This window comes from Phyllobates terribilis, unplaced genomic scaffold, assembly GCF_046119375.1.
Source record: "Phyllobates terribilis strain yellow unplaced genomic scaffold, ASM4611937v1 Scaffold_27__1_contigs__length_16484149, whole genome shotgun sequence".
Taxonomy (NCBI): domain Eukaryota; kingdom Metazoa; phylum Chordata; class Amphibia; order Anura; family Dendrobatidae; genus Phyllobates; species Phyllobates terribilis.
Genome location: NW_027362787.1, coordinates 5,409,934 through 5,426,703, shown reverse-complemented (window position 1 = coordinate 5,426,703; position 16,770 = coordinate 5,409,934). Strand labels below are relative to the sequence as shown.

Genomic DNA, 16,770 nt, shown 5'->3' with positions numbered 1-16,770 from the left:
GCTGTCCAGCAGCAGACTGAAGGTGGCTGCTGCTGTGCACAGGTATATAAAGGCTCAGAGCCTATTATGACACGCGCAGCCAGCGTTCCATTGCCACATTCCATCTACTGCAGGCAGGATACCTGGCTGGCTGAATGTCGCTGAGAAGCTCACAGAGACCGCCATAAGCAACAGTTTAACAGAATGCCACAGACTAATCAACCAAACTTTTTGGGTTGGGTTCTCTTTTATAGTCTGCAGGCATTAAATGAAAGAAGTCAGTGTTCCAGCAGAGGGAGACAACGTTTCAGAAAAGGCATTGTAGCAAACCAAAAAAGAAATTTTAAGCGCAGCAGAGTAACCAGCGCACATACCTGTTAGCTCAGGTGAGTTTAAAAGGCTGCTGTTGATAACAAGGGCATTTGCTAAATAGATGGTGTGTGTGCAACAATATACTGAAAGGTCAATTATATTGTGCAGCTTATCTCACCACCTGTAGTTATTTAGGTGAAAGCTCCAAAATGCTTGCCTAATATGTCTGTTTATCCAAAAGGAAGTAAAAAGGGAGAGCTAGAAAGATAGCATTGCATCACATTACATGGCAATGCAATGCACAGTTGCTGAAGTTGAACCAAAATGAGCTTGTAATCTGGCTTCTGCAACTTTGAACATGAAAAATCCAATGAGGAGAAGAAAAGCAAAGCCAAAGAGTCCATCCCAAAATCCGACAAACAAGCAAAATGAACAAAAAACATTGAATTCAATTCTTTCTGATTTTAGAAACTGCATTAAAGAAGGGGTGCACCAGTCCTGGAGATACTGCAATACCAGGTCAATGCGTGGAGTGGACAGAGCAAGCTCTTTTTCCATCTCCCTGTTCTAAAAATCCATTTAATATATGGTCCCCAGATAGGGGACGTATCAGATATTAAACTGATAAGAACAGATACTACACTTGATCTTAGCCAAAAGGCCGAGAAGCGATAACCAGAATTGGTTTCAAACTACGGAGCCACCCAAGGATCCTGAAAAGTCCATTTGTGGAGATGAGCTCCTGGACTCCCGTTAAGAAGACATGTTGTCAACCTCTAGATCCCTTACATGCCTGCACTTTTCGGCTTGCTGCTGCTGCAATCCACGCGTTTTAGATCTGCATAACTCCACCTCTTTAAACACAGCACCTTCACCCCCTGCTGTTCCCACCCGCCTCAACACCGTTGGAAGGGAGGAGAACCAATTAAGGCGGGGGGTGGGGTGGAACGAGCAGCTGTCTACCCTTAGCAGGAGGGCTCCTGATTACATACCTCTCCTGCTGCTGCTGCTGCTGGCTGTCCAGCAGCAGACTGAAGGTGGCTGCTGCTGTGCACAGGTATATAAAGGCTCAGAGCCTATTATGATACGCGCAGCCAGCGTTCCATTGCCACATTCCATCTACTGCAGGCAGGATACCTGGCTGGCTGAATGTCGCTGAGAAGCTCACAGAGACCGCCATAAGCAACAGTTTAACAGAATGCCACAGACTAATCAACCAAACTTTTTGGGTTGGGTTCTCTTTTATAGTCTGCAGGCATTACATGAAAGAAGTCAGTGTTCCAGCAGAGGGAGACAACGTTTCAGAAAAGGCATTGTAGCAAACCAAAAAAGAAATTTTAAGCGCAGCAGAGTAACCAGCGCACATACCTGTTAGCTCAGGTGAGTTTAAAAGGCTGCTGTTGATAACAAGGGCATTTGCTAAATAGATGGTGTGTGTGCAACAATATACTGAAAGGTCAATTATATTGTGCAGCTTATCTCACCACCTGTAGTTATTTAGGTGAAAGCTCCAAAATGCTTGCCTAATATGTCTGTTTATCCAAAAGGAAGTAAAAAGGGAGAGCTAGAAAGATAGCATTGCATCACATTACATGGCAATGCAATGCACAGTTGCTGAAGTTGAACCAAAATGAGCTTGTAATCTGGCTTCTGCAACTTTGAACATGAAAAATCCAATGAGGAGAAGAAAAGCAAAGCCAAAGAGTCCATCCCAAAATCCGACAAACAAGCAAAATGAACAAAAAACATTGAATTCAATTCTTTCTGATTTTAGAAACTGCATTAAAGAAGGGGTGCACCGGTCCTGGAGATACTGCAATACCAGGTCAATGCGTGGAGTGGACAGAGCAAGCTCTTTTTCCATCTCCCTGTTCTAAAAATCCATTTAATATATGGTCCCCAGATAGGGGACGTATCAGATATTAAACTGATAAGAACAGATACTACACTTGATCTTAGCCAAAAGGCCGAGAAGCGATAACCAGAATTGGTTTCAAACTACGGAGCCACCCAAGGATCCTGAAAAGTCCATTTGTGGAGATGAGCTCCTGGACTCCCGTTAAGAAGACATGTTGTCAACCTCTAGATCCCTTACATGCCTGCACTTTTCGGCTTGCTGCTGCTGCAATCCACGCGTTTTAGATCTGCATAACTCCACCTCTTTAAACACAGCACCTTCACCCCCTGCTGTTCCCACCCGCCTCAACACCGTTGGAAGGGAGGAGAACCAATTAAGGCGGGGGGTGGGGTGGAACGAGCAGCTGTCTACCCTTAGCAGGAGGGCTCCTGATTACATACCTCTCCTGCTGCTGCTGCTGCTGGCTGTCCAGCAGCAGACTGAAGGTGGCTGCTGCTGTGCACAGGTATATAAAGGCTCAGAGCCTATTATGACACGCGCAGCCAGCGTTCCATTGCCACATTCCATCTACTGCAGGCAGGATACCTGGCTGGCTGAATGTCGCTGAGAAGCTCACAGAGACCGCCATAAGCAACAGTTTAACAGAATGCCACAGACTAATCAACCAAACTTTTTGGGTTGGGTTCTCTTTTATAGTCTGCAGGCATTAAATGAAAGAAGTCAGTGTTCCAGCAGAGGGAGACAACGTTTCAGAAAAGGCATTGTAGCAAACCAAAAAAGAAATTTTAAGCGCAGCAGAGTAACCAGCGCACATACCTGTTAGCTCAGGTGAGTTTAAAAGGCTGCTGTTGATAACAAGGGCATTTGCTAAATAGATGGTGTGTGTGCAACAATATACTGAAAGGTCAATTATATTGTGCAGCTTATCTCACCACCTGTAGTTATTTAGGTGAAAGCTCCAAAATGCTTGCCTAATATGTCTGTTTATCCAAAAGGAAGTAAAAAGGGAGAGCTAGAAAGATAGCATTGCATCACATTACATGGCAATGCAATGCACAGTTGCTGAAGTTGAACCAAAATGAGCTTGTAATCTGGCTTCTGCAACTTTGAACATGAAAAATCCAATGAGGAGAAGAAAAGCAAAGCCAAAGAGTCCATCCCAAAATCCGACAAACAAGCAAAATGAACAAAAAACATTGAATTCAATTCTTTCTGATTTTAGAAACTGCATTAAAGAAGGGGTGCACCGGTCCTGGAGATACTGCAATACCAGGTCAATGCGTGGAGTGGACAGAGCAAGCTCTTTTTCCATCTCCCTGTTCTAAAAATCCATTTAATATATGGTCCCCAGATAGGGGACGTATCAGATATTAAACTGATAAGAACAGATACTACACTTGATCTTAGCCAAAAGGCCGAGAAGCGATAACCAGAATTGGTTTCAAACTACGGAGCCACCCAAGGATCCTGAAAAGTCCATTTGTGGAGATGAGCTCCTGGACTCCCGTTAAGAAGACATGTTGTCAACCTCTAGATCCCTTACATGCCTGCACTTTTCGGCTTGCTGCTGCTGCAATCCACGCGTTTTAGATCTGCATAACTCCACCTCTTTAAACACAGCACCTTCACCCCCTGCTGTTCCCACCCGCCTCAACACCGTTGGAAGGGAGGAGAACCAATTAAGGCGGGGGGTGGGGTGGAACGAGCAGCTGTCTACCCTTAGCAGGAGGGCTCCTGATTACATACCTCTCCTGCTGCTGCTGCTGCTGGCTGTCCAGCAGCAGACTGAAGGTGGCTGCTGCTGTGCACAGGTATATAAAGGCTCAGAGCCTATTATGACACGCGCAGCCAGCGTTCCATTGCCACATTCCATCTACTGCAGGCAGGATACCTGGCTGGCTGAATGTCGCTGAGAAGCTCACAGAGACCGCCATAAGCAACAGTTTAACAGAATGCCACAGACTAATCAACCAAACTTTTTGGGTTGGGTTCTCTTTTATAGTCTGCAGGCATTAAATGAAAGAAGTCAGTGTTCCAGCAGAGGGAGACAACGTTTCAGAAAAGGCATTGTAGCAAACCAAAAAAGAAATTTTAAGCGCAGCAGAGTAACCAGCGCACATACCTGTTAGCTCAGGTGAGTTTAAAAGGCTGCTGTTGATAACAAGGGCATTTGCTAAATAGATGGTGTGTGTGCAACAATATACTGAAAGGTCAATTATATTGTGCAGCTTATCTCACCACCTGTAGTTATTTAGGTGAAAGCTCCAAAATGCTTGCCTAATATGTCTGTTTATCCAAAAGGAAGTAAAAAGGGAGAGCTAGAAAGATAGCATTGCATCACATTACATGGCAATGCAATGCACAGTTGCTGAAGTTGAACCAAAATGAGCTTGTAATCTGGCTTCTGCAACTTTGAACATGAAAAATCCAATGAGGAGAAGAAAAGCAAAGCCAAAGAGTCCATCCCAAAATCCGACAAACAAGCAAAATGAACAAAAAACATTGAATTCAATTCTTTCTGATTTTAGAAACTGCATTAAAGAAGGGGTGCACCGGTCCTGGAGATACTGCAATACCAGGTCAATGCGTGGAGTGGACAGAGCAAGCTCTTTTTCCATCTCCCTGTTCTAAAAATCCATTTAATATATGGTCCCCAGATAGGGGACGTATCAGATATTAAACTGATAAGAACAGATACTACACTTGATCTTAGCCAAAAGGCCGAGAAGCGATAACCAGAATTGGTTTCAAACTACGGAGCCACCCAAGGATCCTGAAAAGTCCATTTGTGGAGATGAGCTCCTGGACTCCCGTTAAGAAGACATGTTGTCAACCTCTAGATCCCTTACATGCCTGCACTTTTCGGCTTGCTGCTGCTGCAATCCACGCGTTTTAGATCTGCATAACTCCACCTCTTTAAACACAGCACCTTCACCCCCTGCTGTTCCCACCCGCCTCAACACCGTTGGAAGGGAGGAGAACCAATTAAGGCGGGGGGTGGGGTGGAACGAGCAGCTGTCTACCCTTAGCAGGAGGGCTCCTGATTACATACCTCTCCTGCTGCTGCTGCTGCTGGCTGTCCAGCAGCAGACTGAAGGTGGCTGCTGCTGTGCACAGGTATATAAAGGCTCAGAGCCTATTATGACACGCGCAGCCAGCGTTCCATTGCCACATTCCATCTACTGCAGGCAGGATACCTGGCTGGCTGAATGTCGCTGAGAAGCTCACAGAGACCGCCATAAGCAACAGTTTAACAGAATGCCACAGACTAATCAACCAAACTTTTTGGGTTGGGTTCTCTTTTATAGTCTGCAGGCATTAAATGAAAGAAGTCAGTGTTCCAGCAGAGGGAGACAACGTTTCAGAAAAGGCATTGTAGCAAACCAAAAAAGAAATTTTAAGCGCAGCAGAGTAACCAGCGCACATACCTGTTAGCTCAGGTGAGTTTAAAAGGCTGCTGTTGATAACAAGGGCATTTGCTAAATAGATGGTGTGTGTGCAACAATATACTGAAAGGTCAATTATATTGTGCAGCTTATCTCACCACCTGTAGTTATTTAGGTGAAAGCTCCAAAATGCTTGCCTAATATGTCTGTTTATCCAAAAGGAAGTAAAAAGGGAGAGCTAGAAAGATAGCATTGCATCACATTACATGGCAATGCAATGCACAGTTGCTGAAGTTGAACCAAAATGAGCTTGTAATCTGGCTTCTGCAACTTTGAACATGAAAAATCCAATGAGGAGAAGAAAAGCAAAGCCAAAGAGTCCATCCCAAAATCCGACAAACAAGCAAAATGAACAAAAAACATTGAATTCAATTCTTTCTGATTTTAGAAACTGCATTAAAGAAGGGGTGCACCGGTCCTGGAGATACTGCAATACCAGGTCAATGCGTGGAGTGGACAGAGCAAGCTCTTTTTCCATCTCCCTGTTCTAAAAATCCATTTAATATATGGTCCCCAGATAGGGGACGTATCAGATATTAAACTGATAAGAACAGATTTTTTTGATTGAAGCTGCATCCAAGGCACTGAAAAATGTGACCGAAGTCACACCAAAACAGCGCACGAGGCGAGGATTCATGTGGACCCTTCCCGGAGGAGAGGGTCCCCAATAAACCATCCCCATCCCTCCGAGCCAGAAGGCCACAGCGAGGGTCAGGGATCTCCGATGCTCTCCCTAGCCGAAGCCGGAGAAGAGCCGTTTTCGTGCTCCCAGCTTCCATCTAGGCTGCCACCCTAGTGGAGCTGGAGCCTGTGTTGGTTTCTCAGCCCAAAGCTGAACGGACCTCCGACCGGGTTTATAAAAATTCCCCTTCCTAGCCCGGAGGCCAGGAATAGGGGGGGTTGCTCAGAAAGTATGATTGGCAAAGGTGCGGCGTGCTACGAAGCCAAGTCTTTCTGGGGTTCCCAGTCCCAGTAAGCTTGGACTCCCACCAGGGCGCCTACTCCTGGGGCACATTGCTCCAAAGCCCTCACACTTACCCAGCCTAGTGACTTCGATCCTGGAGGGCCATGTTTTCCATCATATAACTCTATGAGCCACCTGGCGTACTAACAAGTGCACCAAACCAGTGTGTAATATGCATCAATTTACTAGGGCAGCCCAAGGACAAAACTGCCTTTTCAAAAGATACTACACTTGATCTTAGCCAAAAGGCCGAGAAGCGATAACCAGAATTGGTTTCAAACTACGGAGCCACCCAAGGATCCTGAAAAGTCCATTTGTGGAGATGAGCTCCTGGACTCCCGTTAAGAAGACATGTTGTCAACCTCTAGATCCCTTACATGCCTGCACTTTTCGGCTTGCTGCTGCTGCAATCCACGCGTTTTAGATCTGCATAACTCCACCTCTTTAAACACAGCACCTTCACCCCCTGCTGTTCCCACCCGCCTCAACACCGTTGGAAGGGAGGAGAACCAATTAAGGCGGGGGGTGGGGTGGAACGAGCAGCTGTCTACCCTTAGCAGGAGGGCTCCTGATTACATACCTCTCCTGCTGCTGCTGCTGCTGGCTGTCCAGCAGCAGACTGAAGGTGGCTGCTGCTGTGCACAGGTATATAAAGGCTCAGAGCCTATTATGACACGCGCAGCCAGCGTTCCATTGCCACATTCCATCTACTGCAGGCAGGATACCTGGCTGGCTGAATGTCGCTGAGAAGCTCACAGAGACCGCCATAAGCAACAGTTTAACAGAATGCCACAGACTAATCAACCAAACTTTTTGGGTTGGGTTCTCTTTTATAGTCTGCAGGCATTAAATGAAAGAAGTCAGTGTTCCAGCAGAGGGAGACAACGTTTCAGAAAAGGCATTGTAGCAAACCAAAAAAGAAATTTTAAGCGCAGCAGAGTAACCAGCGCACATACCTGTTAGCTCAGGTGAGTTTAAAAGGCTGCTGTTGATAACAAGGGCATTTGCTAAATAGATGGTGTGTGTGCAACAATATACTGAAAGGTCAATTATATTGTGCAGCTTATCTCACCACCTGTAGTTATTTAGGTGAAAGCTCCAAAATGCTTGCCTAATATGTCTGTTTATCCAAAAGGAAGTAAAAAGGGAGAGCTAGAAAGATAGCATTGCATCACATTACATGGCAATGCAATGCACAGTTGCTGAAGTTGAACCAAAATGAGCTTGTAATCTGGCTTCTGCAACTTTGAACATGAAAAATCCAATGAGGAGAAGAAAAGCAAAGCCAAAGAGTCCATCCCAAAATCCGACAAACAAGCAAAATGAACAAAAAACATTGAATTCAATTCTTTCTGATTTTAGAAACTGCATTAAAGAAGGGGTGCACCGGTCCTGGAGATACTGCAATACCAGGTCAATGCGTGGAGTGGACAGAGCAAGCTCTTTTTCCATCTCCCTGTTCTAAAAATCCATTTGATATATGGTCCCCAGATAGGGGACGTATCAGATATTAAACTGATAAGAACAGATACTACACTTGATCTTAGCCAAAAGGCCGAGAAGCGATAACCAGAATTGGTTTCAAACTACGGAGCCACCCAAGGATCCTGAAAAGTCCATTTGTGGAGATGAGCTCCTGGACTCCCGTTAAGAAGACATGTTGTCAACCTCTAGATCCCTTACATGCCTGCACTTTTCGGCTTGCTGCTGCTGCAATCCACGCGTTTTAGATCTGCATAACTCCACCTCTTTAAACACAGCACCTTCACCCCCTGCTGTTCCCACCCGCCTCAACACCGTTGGAAGGGAGGAGAACCAATTAAGGCGGGGGGTGGGGTGGAACGAGCAGCTGTCTACCCTTAGCAGGAGGGCTCCTGATTACATACCTCTCCTGCTGCTGCTGCTGCTGGCTGTCCAGCAGCAGACTGAAGGTGGCTGCTGCTGTGCACAGGTATATAAAGGCTCAGAGCCTATTATGACACGCGCAGCCAGCGTTCCATTGCCACATTCCATCTACTGCAGGCAGGATACCTGGCTGGCTGAATGTCGCTGAGAAGCTCACAGAGACCGCCATAAGCAACAGTTTAACAGAATGCCACAGACTAATCAACCAAACTTTTTGGGTTTGGTTCTCTTTTATAGTCTGCAGGCATTAAATGAAAGAAGTCAGTGTTCCAGCAGAGGGAGACAACGTTTCAGAAAAGGCATTGTAGCAAACCAAAAAAGAAATTTTAAGCGCAGCAGAGAAACCAGCGCACATACCTGTTAGCTCAGGTGAGTTTAAAAGGCTGCTGTTGATAACAAGGGCATTTGCTAAATAGATGGTGTGTGTGCAACAATATACTGAAAGGTCAATTATATTGTGCAGCTTATCTCACCACCTGTAGTTATTTAGGTGAAAGCTCCAAAATGCTTGCCTAATATGTCTGTTTATCCAAAAGGAAGTAAAAAGGGAGAGCTAGAAAGATAGCATTGCATCACATTACATGGCAATGCAATGCACAGTTGCTGAAGTTGAACCAAAATGAGCTTGTAATCTGGCTTCTGCAACTTTGAACATGAAAAATCCAATGAGGAGAAGAAAAGCAAAGCCAAAGAGTCCATCCCAAAATCCGACAAACAAGCAAAATGAACAAAAAACATTGAATTCAATTCTTTCTGATTTTAGAAACTGCATTAAAGAAGGGGTGCACCGGTCCTGGAGATACTGCAATAGCAGGTCAATGCGTGGAGTGGACAGAGCAAGCTCTTTTTCCATCTCCCTGTTCTAAAAATCCATTTAATATATGGTCCCCAGATAGGGGACGTATCAGATATTAAACTGATAAAAACAGATACTACACTTGATCTTAGCCAAAAGGCCGAGAAGCGATAACCAGAATTGGTTTCAAACTACGGAGCCACCCAAGGATCCTGAAAAGTCCATTTGTGGAGATGAGCTCCTGGACTCCCGTTAAGAAGACATGTTGTCAACCTCTAGATCCCTTACATGCCTGCACTTTTCGGCTTGCTGCTGCTGCAATCCACGCGTTTTAGATCTGCATAACTCCACCTCTTTAAACACAGCACCTTCACCCCCTGCTGTTCCCACCCGCCTCAACACCGTTGGAAGGGAGGAGAACCAATTAAGGCGGGGGGTGGGGTGGAACGAGCAGCTGTCTACCCTTAGCAGGAGGGCTCCTGATTACATACCTCTCCTGCTGCTGCTGCTGCTGGCTGTCCAGCAGCAGACTGAAGGTGGCTGCTGCTGTGCACAGGTATATAAAGGCTCAGAGCCTATTATGACACGTGCAGCCAGCGTTCCATTGCCACATTCCATCTACTGCAGGCAGGATACCTGGCTGGCTGAATGTCGCTGAGAAGCTCACAGAGACCGCCATAAGCAACAGTTTAACAGAATGCCACAGACTAATCAACCAAACTTTTTGGGTTGGGTTCTCTTTTATAGTCTGCAGGCATTAAATGAAAGAAGTCAGTGTTCCAGCAGAGGGAGACAACGTTTCAGAAAAGGCATTGTAGCAAACCAAAAAAGAAATTTTAAGCGCAGCAGAGTAACCAGCGCACATACCTGTTAGCTCAGGTGAGTTTAAAAGGCTGCTGTTGACAACAAGGGCATTTGCTAAATAGATGGTGTGTGTGCAACAATATACTGAAAGGTCAATTATATTGTGCAGCTTATCTCACCACCTGTAGTTATTTAGGTGAAAGCTCCAAAATGCTTGCCTAATATGTCTGTTTATCCAAAAGGAAGTAAAAAGGGAGAGCTAGAAAGATAGCATTGCATCACATTACATGGCAATGCAATGCACAGTTGCTGAAGTTGAACCAAAATGAGCTTGTAATCTGGCTTCTGCAACTTTGAACATGAAAAATCCAATGAGGAGAAGAAAAGCAAAGCCAAAGAGTCCATCCCAAAATCCGACAAACAAGCAAAATGAACAAAAAACATTGAATTCAATTCTTTCTGATTTTAGAAACTGCATTAAAGAAGGGGTGCACCGGTCCTGGAGATACTGCAATACCAGGTCAATGCGTGGAGTGGACAGAGCAAGCTCTTTTTCCATCTCCCTGTTCTAAAAATCCATTTAATATATGGTCCCCAGATAGGGGACATATCAGATATTAAACTGATAAGAACAGATACTACACTTGATCTTAGCCAAAAGGCCGAGAAGCGATAACCAGAATTGGTTTCAAACTACGGAGCCACCCAAGGATCCTGAAAAGTCCATTTGTGGAGATGAGCTCCTGGACTCCCGTTAAGAAGACATGTTGTCAACCTCTAGATCCCTTACATGCCTGCACTTTTCGGCTTGCTGCTGCTGCAATCCACGCGTTTTAGATCTGCATAACTCCACCTCTTTAAACACAGCACCTTCACCCCCTGCTGTTCCCACCCGCCTCAACACCGTTGGAAGGGAGGAGAACCAATTAAGGCGGGGGGTGGGGTGGAACGAGCAGCTGTCTACCCTTAGCAGGAGGGCTCCTGATTACATACCTCTCCTGCTGCTGCTGCTGCTGGCTGTCCAGCAGCAGACTGAAGGTGGCTGCTGCTGTGCACAGGTATATAAAGGCTCAGAGCCTATTATGACACGCGCAGCCAGCGTTCCATTGCCACATTCCATCTACTGCAGGCAGGATACCTGGCTGGCTGAATGTCGCTGAGAAGCTCACAGAGACCGCCATAAGCAACAGTTTAACAGAATGCCACAGACTAATCAACCAAACTTTTTGGGTTGGGTTCTCTTTTATAGTCTGCAGGCATTAAATGAAAGAAGTCAGTGTTCCAGCAGAGGGAGACAACGTTTCAGAAAAGGCATTGTAGCAAACCAAAAAAGAAATTTTAAGCGCAGCAGAGTAACCAGCGCACATACCTGTTAGCTCAGGTGAGTTTAAAAGGCTGCTGTTGATAACAAGGGCATTTGCTAAATAGATGGTGTGTGTGCAACAATATACTGAAAGGTCAATTATATTGTGCAGCTTATCTCACCACCTGTAGTTATTTAGGTGAAAGCTCCAAAATGCTTGCCTAATATGTCTGTTTATCCAAAAGGAAGTAAAAAGGGAGAGCTAGAAAGATAGCATTGCATCACATTACATGGCAATGCAATGCACAGTTGCTGAAGTTGAACCAAAATGAGCTTGTAATCTGGCTTCTGCAACTTTGAACATGAAAAATCCAATGAGGAGAAGAAAAGCAAAGCCAAAGAGTCCATCCCAAAATCCGACAAACAAGCAAAATGAACAAAAAACATTGAATTCAATTCTTTCTGATTTTAGAAACTGCATTAAAGAAGGGGTGCACCGGTCCTGGAGATACTGCAATACCAGGTCAATGCGTGGAGTGGACAGAGCAAGCTCTTTTTCCATCTCCCTGTTCTAAAAATCCATTTAATATATGGTCCCCAGATAGGGGACGTATCAGATATTAAACTGATAAGAACAGATAATACACTTGATCTTAGCCAAAAGGCCGAGAAGCGATAACCAGAATTGGTTTCAAACTACGGAGCCACCCAAGGATCCTGAAAAGTCCATTTGTGGAGATGAGCTCCTGGACTCCCGTTAAGAAGACATGTTGTCAACCTCTAGATCCCTTACATGCCTGCACTTTTCGGCTTGCTGCTGCTGCAATCCACGCGTTTTAGATCTGCATAACTCCACCTCTTTAAACACAGCACCTTCACCCCCTGCTGTTCCCACCCGCCTCAACACCGTTGGAAGGGAGGAGAACCAATTAAGGCGGGGGGTGGGGTGGAACGAGCAGCTGTCTACCCTTAGCAGGAGGGCTCCTGATTACATACCTCTCCTGCTGCTGCTGCTGCTGGCTGTCCAGCAGCAGACTGAAGGTGGTTGCTGCTGTGCACAGGTATATAAAGGCTCAGAGCCTATTATGACACGCGCAGCCAGCGTTCCATTGCCACATTCCATCTACTGCAGGCAGGATACCTGGCTGGCTGAATGTCGCTGAGAAGCTCACAGAGACCGCCATAAGCAACAGTTTAACAGAATGCCACAGACTAATCAACCAAACTTTTTGGGTTGGGTTCTCTTTTATAGTCTGCAGGCATTAAATGAAAGAAGTCAGTGTTCCAGCAGAGGGAGACAACGTTTCAGAAAAGGCATTGTAGCAAACCAAAAAAGAAATTTTAAGCGCAGCAGAGTAACCAGCGCACATACCTGTTAGCTCAGGTGAGTTTAAAAGGCTGCTGTTGATAACAAGGGCATTTGCTAAATAGATGGTGTGTGTGCAACAATATACTGAAAGGTCAATTATATTGTGCAGCTTATCTCACCACCTGTAGTTATTTAGGTGAAAGCTCCAAAATGCTTGCCTAATATGTCTGTTTATCCAAAAGGAAGTAAAAAGGGAGAGCTAGAAAGATAGCATTGCATCACATTACATGGCAATGCAATGCACAGTTGCTGAAGTTGAACCAAAATGAGCTTGTAATCTGGCTTCTGCAACTTTGAACATGAAAAATCCAATGAGGAGAAGAAAAGCAAAGCCAAAGAGTCCATCCCAAAATCCGACAAACAAGCAAAATGAACAAAAAACATTGAATTCAATTCTTTCTGATTTTAGAAACTGCATTAAAGAAGGGGTGCACCGGTCCTGGAGATACTGCAATACCAGGTCAATGCGTGGAGTGGACAGAGCAAGCTCTTTTTCCATCTCCCTGTTCTAAAAATCCATTTAATATATGGTCCCCAGATAGGGGACGTATCAGATATTAAACTGATAAGAACAGATACTACACTTGATCTTAGCCAAAAGGCCGAGAAGCGATAACCAGAATTGGTTTCAAACTACGGAGCCACCCAAGGATCCTGAAAAGTCCATTTGTGGAGATGAGCTCCTGGACTCCCGTTAAGAAGACATGTTGTCAACCTCTAGATCCCTTACATGCCTGCACTTTTCGGCTTGCTGCTGCTGCAATCCACGCGTTTTAGATCTGCATAACTCCACCTCTTTAAACACAGCACCTTCACCCCCTGCTGTTCCCACCCGCCTCAACACCGTTGGAAGGGAGGAGAACCAATTAAGGCGGGGGGTGGGGTGGAACGAGCAGCTGTCTACCCTTAGCAGGAGGGCTCCTGATTACATACCTCTCCTGCTGCTGCTGCTGCTGGCTGTCCAGCAGCAGACTGAAGGTGGCTGCTGCTGTGCACAGGTATATAAAGGCTCAGAGCCTATTATGACACGCGCAGCCAGCGTTCCATTGCCACATTCCATCTACTGCAGGCAGGATACCTGGCTGGCTGAATGTCGCTGAGAAGCTCACAGAGACCGCCATAAGCAACAGTTTAACAGAATGCCACAGACTAATCAACCAAACTTTTTGGGTTGGGTTCTCTTTTATAGTCTGCAGGCATTAAATGAAAGAAGTCAGTGTTCCAGCAGAGGGAGACAACGTTTCAGAAAAGGCATTGTAGCAAACCAAAAAAGAAATTTTAAGCGCAGCAGAGTAACCAGCGCACATACCTGTTAGCTCAGGTGAGTTTAAAAGGCTGCTGTTGATAACAAGGGCATTTGCTAAATAGATGGTGTGTGTGCAACAATATACTGAAAGGTCAATTATATTGTGCAGCTTATCTCACCACCTGTAGTTATTTAGGTGAAAGCTCCAAAATGCTTGCCTAATATGTCTGTTTATCCAAAAGGAAGTAAAAAGGGAGAGCTAGAAAGATAGCATTGCATCACATTACATGGCAATGCAATGCACAGTTGCTGAAGTTGAACCAAAATGAGCTTGTAATCTGGCTTCTGCAACTTTGAACATGAAAAATCCAATGAGGAGAAGAAAAGCAAAGCCAAAGAGTCCATCCCAAAATCCGACAAACAAGCAAAATGAACAAAAAACATTGAATTCAATTCTTTCTGATTTTAGAAACTGCATTAAAGAAGGGGTGCACCGGTCCTGGAGATACTGCAATACCAGGTCAATGCGTGGAGTGGACAGAGCAAGCTCTTTTTCCATCTCCCTGTTCTAAAAATCCATTTAATATATGGTCCCCAGATAGGGGACGTATCAGATATTAAACTGATAAGAACAGATACTACACTTGATCTTAGCCAAAAGGCCGAGAAGCGATAACCAGAATTGGTTTCAAACTACGGAGCCACCCAAGAATCCTGAAAAGTCCATTTGTGGAGATGAGCTCCTGGACTCCCGTTAAGAAGACATGTTGTCAACCTCTAGATCCCTTACATGCCTGCACTTTTCGGCTTGCTGCTGCTGCAATCCACGCGTTTTAGATCTGCATAACTCCACCTCTTTAAACACAGCACCTTCACTCCCTGCTGTTCCCACCCGCCTCAACACCGTTGGAAGGGAGGAGAACCAATTAAGGCGGGGGGTGGGGTGGAACGAGCAGCTGTCTACCCTTAGCAGGAGGGCTCCTGATTACATACCTCTCCTGCTGCTGCTGCTGCTGGCTGTCCAGCAGCAGACTGAAGGTGGTTGCTGCTGTGCACAGGTATATAAAGGCTCAGAGCCTATTATGACACGCGCAGCCAGCGTTCCATTGCCACATTCCATCTACTGCAGGCAGGATACCTGGCTGGCTGAATGTCGCTGAGAAGCTCACAGAGACCGCCATAAGCAACAGTTTAACAGAATGCCACAGACTAATCAACCAAACTTTTTGGGTTGGGTTCTCTTTTATAGTCTGCAGGCATTAAATGAAAGAAGTCAGTGTTCCAGCAGAGGGAGACAACGTTTCAGAAAAGGCATTGTAGCAAACCAAAAAAGAAATTTTAAGTGCAGCAGAGTAACCAGCGCACATACCTGTTAGCTCAGGTGAGTTTAAAAGGCTGCTGTTGATATCAAGGGCATTTGCTAAATAGATGGTGTGTGTGCAACAATATACTGAAAGGTCAATTATATTGTGCAGCTTATCTCACCACCTGTAGTTATTTAGGTGAAAGCTCCAAAATGCTTGCCTAATATGTCTGTTTATCCAAAAGGAAGTAAAATGGGAGAGCTAGAAAGATAGCATTGCATCACATTACATGGCAATGCAATGCACAGTTGCTGAAGTTGAACCAAAATGAGCTTGTAATCTGGCTTCTGCAACTTTGAACATGAAAAATCCAATGAGGAGAAGAAAAGCAAAGCCAAAGAGTCCATCCCAAAATCCGACAAACAAGCAAAATGAACAAAAAACATTGAATTCAATTCTTTCTGATTTTAGAAACTGCATTAAAGAAGGGGTGCACTGGTCCTGGAGATACTGCAATACCAGGTCAATGCGTGGAGTGGACAGAGCAAGCTCTTTTTCCATCTCCCTGTTCTAAAAATCCATTTAATATATGGTCCCCAGATAGGGGACGTATCAGATATTAAACTGATAAGAACAAATACTACACTTGATCTTAGCCAAAAGGCCGAGAAGCGATAACCAGAATTGGTTTCAAACTACGGAGCCACCCAAGGATCCTGAAAAGTCCATTTGTGGAGATGAGCTCCTGGACTCCCGTTAAGAAGACATGTTGTCAACCTCTAGATCCCTTACATGCCTGCACTTTTCGGCTTGCTGCTGCTGCAATCCACGCGTTTTAGATCTGCATAACTCCACCTCTTTAAACACAGCACCTTCACCCCCTGCTGTTCCCACCCGCCTCAACACCGTTGGAAGGGAGGAGAAACAATTAAGGCGGGGGGTGGGGTGGAACGAGCAGCTGTCTACCCTTAGCAGGAGGGCTCCTGATTACATACCTCTCCTGCTGCTGCTGCTGCTGCTGGCTGTCCAGCAGCAGACTGAAGGTGGCTGCTGCTGTGCACAGGTATATAAAGGCTCAGAGCCTATTATGACACGCGCAGCCAGCCTTCCATTGCCACATTCCATCTACTGCAGGCAGGATACCTGGCTGGCTGAATGTCGCTGAGAAGCTCACAGAGACCGCCATAAGCAACAGTTTAACAGAATGCCACAGACTAATCAACCAAACTTTTTGGGTTGGGTTCTCTTTTATAGTCTGCAGGCATTAAATGAAAGAAGTCAGTGTTCCAGCAGAAGGAGACAACGTTTCAGAAAAGGCATTGTAGCAAACCAAAAAAGAAATTTTAAGCGCAGCAGAGTAACCAGCGCACATACCTGTTAGCTCAGGTGAGTTTAAAAGGCTGCTGTTGATAACAAGGGCATTTGCTAAATAGATGGTGTGTGTGCAACAATATACTGAAAGGTCAATTATATTGTGCAGCTTA

General features: G+C 45.3%; 12 non-coding genes and 1 pseudogene across 12 annotated transcripts; all 13 read right to left on the bottom strand.

Annotated features, from left to right (window-relative positions):
• Positions 1–773: 773 nt before the first annotated feature.
• LOC141177392 (U2 spliceosomal RNA) lies at positions 774–964 on the bottom strand. The gene has a single exon (XR_012253990.1). It is a non-coding gene; the product is annotated as a U2 spliceosomal RNA (small nuclear RNA).
• A 1,115-nt stretch (positions 965–2,079) lies between these two features.
• Positions 2,080–2,270, bottom strand: LOC141177569 (U2 spliceosomal RNA). The gene has a single exon (XR_012254152.1). It is a non-coding gene; the product is annotated as a U2 spliceosomal RNA (small nuclear RNA).
• Positions 2,271–3,385: 1,115 nt separating this feature from the next.
• Positions 3,386–3,576, bottom strand: LOC141177557 (U2 spliceosomal RNA). Its single transcript, XR_012254141.1, has one exon. It is a non-coding gene; the product is annotated as a U2 spliceosomal RNA (small nuclear RNA).
• Positions 3,577–4,691: 1,115 nt separating this feature from the next.
• Positions 4,692–4,882, bottom strand: LOC141177544 (U2 spliceosomal RNA). The gene has a single exon (XR_012254130.1). It is a non-coding gene; the product is annotated as a U2 spliceosomal RNA (small nuclear RNA).
• Positions 4,883–5,997: 1,115 nt separating this feature from the next.
• On the bottom strand, positions 5,998–6,180 carry LOC141177671 (U2 spliceosomal RNA). The gene has a single exon (XR_012254244.1). It is a non-coding gene; the product is annotated as a U2 spliceosomal RNA (small nuclear RNA).
• A 524-nt stretch (positions 6,181–6,704) lies between these two features.
• On the bottom strand, positions 6,705–6,820 carry LOC141178064 (U2 spliceosomal RNA; annotated as a pseudogene).
• Positions 6,821–7,935: 1,115 nt separating this feature from the next.
• LOC141177400 (U2 spliceosomal RNA) lies at positions 7,936–8,126 on the bottom strand. The gene has a single exon (XR_012253998.1). It is a non-coding gene; the product is annotated as a U2 spliceosomal RNA (small nuclear RNA).
• Positions 8,127–9,241: 1,115 nt separating this feature from the next.
• Positions 9,242–9,432, bottom strand: LOC141177649 (U2 spliceosomal RNA). Its single transcript, XR_012254224.1, has one exon. It is a non-coding gene; the product is annotated as a U2 spliceosomal RNA (small nuclear RNA).
• A 1,115-nt stretch (positions 9,433–10,547) lies between these two features.
• LOC141178205 (U2 spliceosomal RNA) lies at positions 10,548–10,738 on the bottom strand. The gene has a single exon (XR_012254512.1). It is a non-coding gene; the product is annotated as a U2 spliceosomal RNA (small nuclear RNA).
• Positions 10,739–11,853: 1,115 nt separating this feature from the next.
• On the bottom strand, positions 11,854–12,044 carry LOC141177503 (U2 spliceosomal RNA). Its single transcript, XR_012254091.1, has one exon. It is a non-coding gene; the product is annotated as a U2 spliceosomal RNA (small nuclear RNA).
• A 1,115-nt stretch (positions 12,045–13,159) lies between these two features.
• Positions 13,160–13,350, bottom strand: LOC141177531 (U2 spliceosomal RNA). The gene has a single exon (XR_012254117.1). It is a non-coding gene; the product is annotated as a U2 spliceosomal RNA (small nuclear RNA).
• Positions 13,351–14,465: 1,115 nt separating this feature from the next.
• On the bottom strand, positions 14,466–14,656 carry LOC141177519 (U2 spliceosomal RNA). Its single transcript, XR_012254106.1, has one exon. It is a non-coding gene; the product is annotated as a U2 spliceosomal RNA (small nuclear RNA).
• A 1,115-nt stretch (positions 14,657–15,771) lies between these two features.
• Positions 15,772–15,962, bottom strand: LOC141177430 (U2 spliceosomal RNA). Its single transcript, XR_012254025.1, has one exon. It is a non-coding gene; the product is annotated as a U2 spliceosomal RNA (small nuclear RNA).
• Between the last annotated feature and the right edge of the window lie 808 nt (positions 15,963–16,770).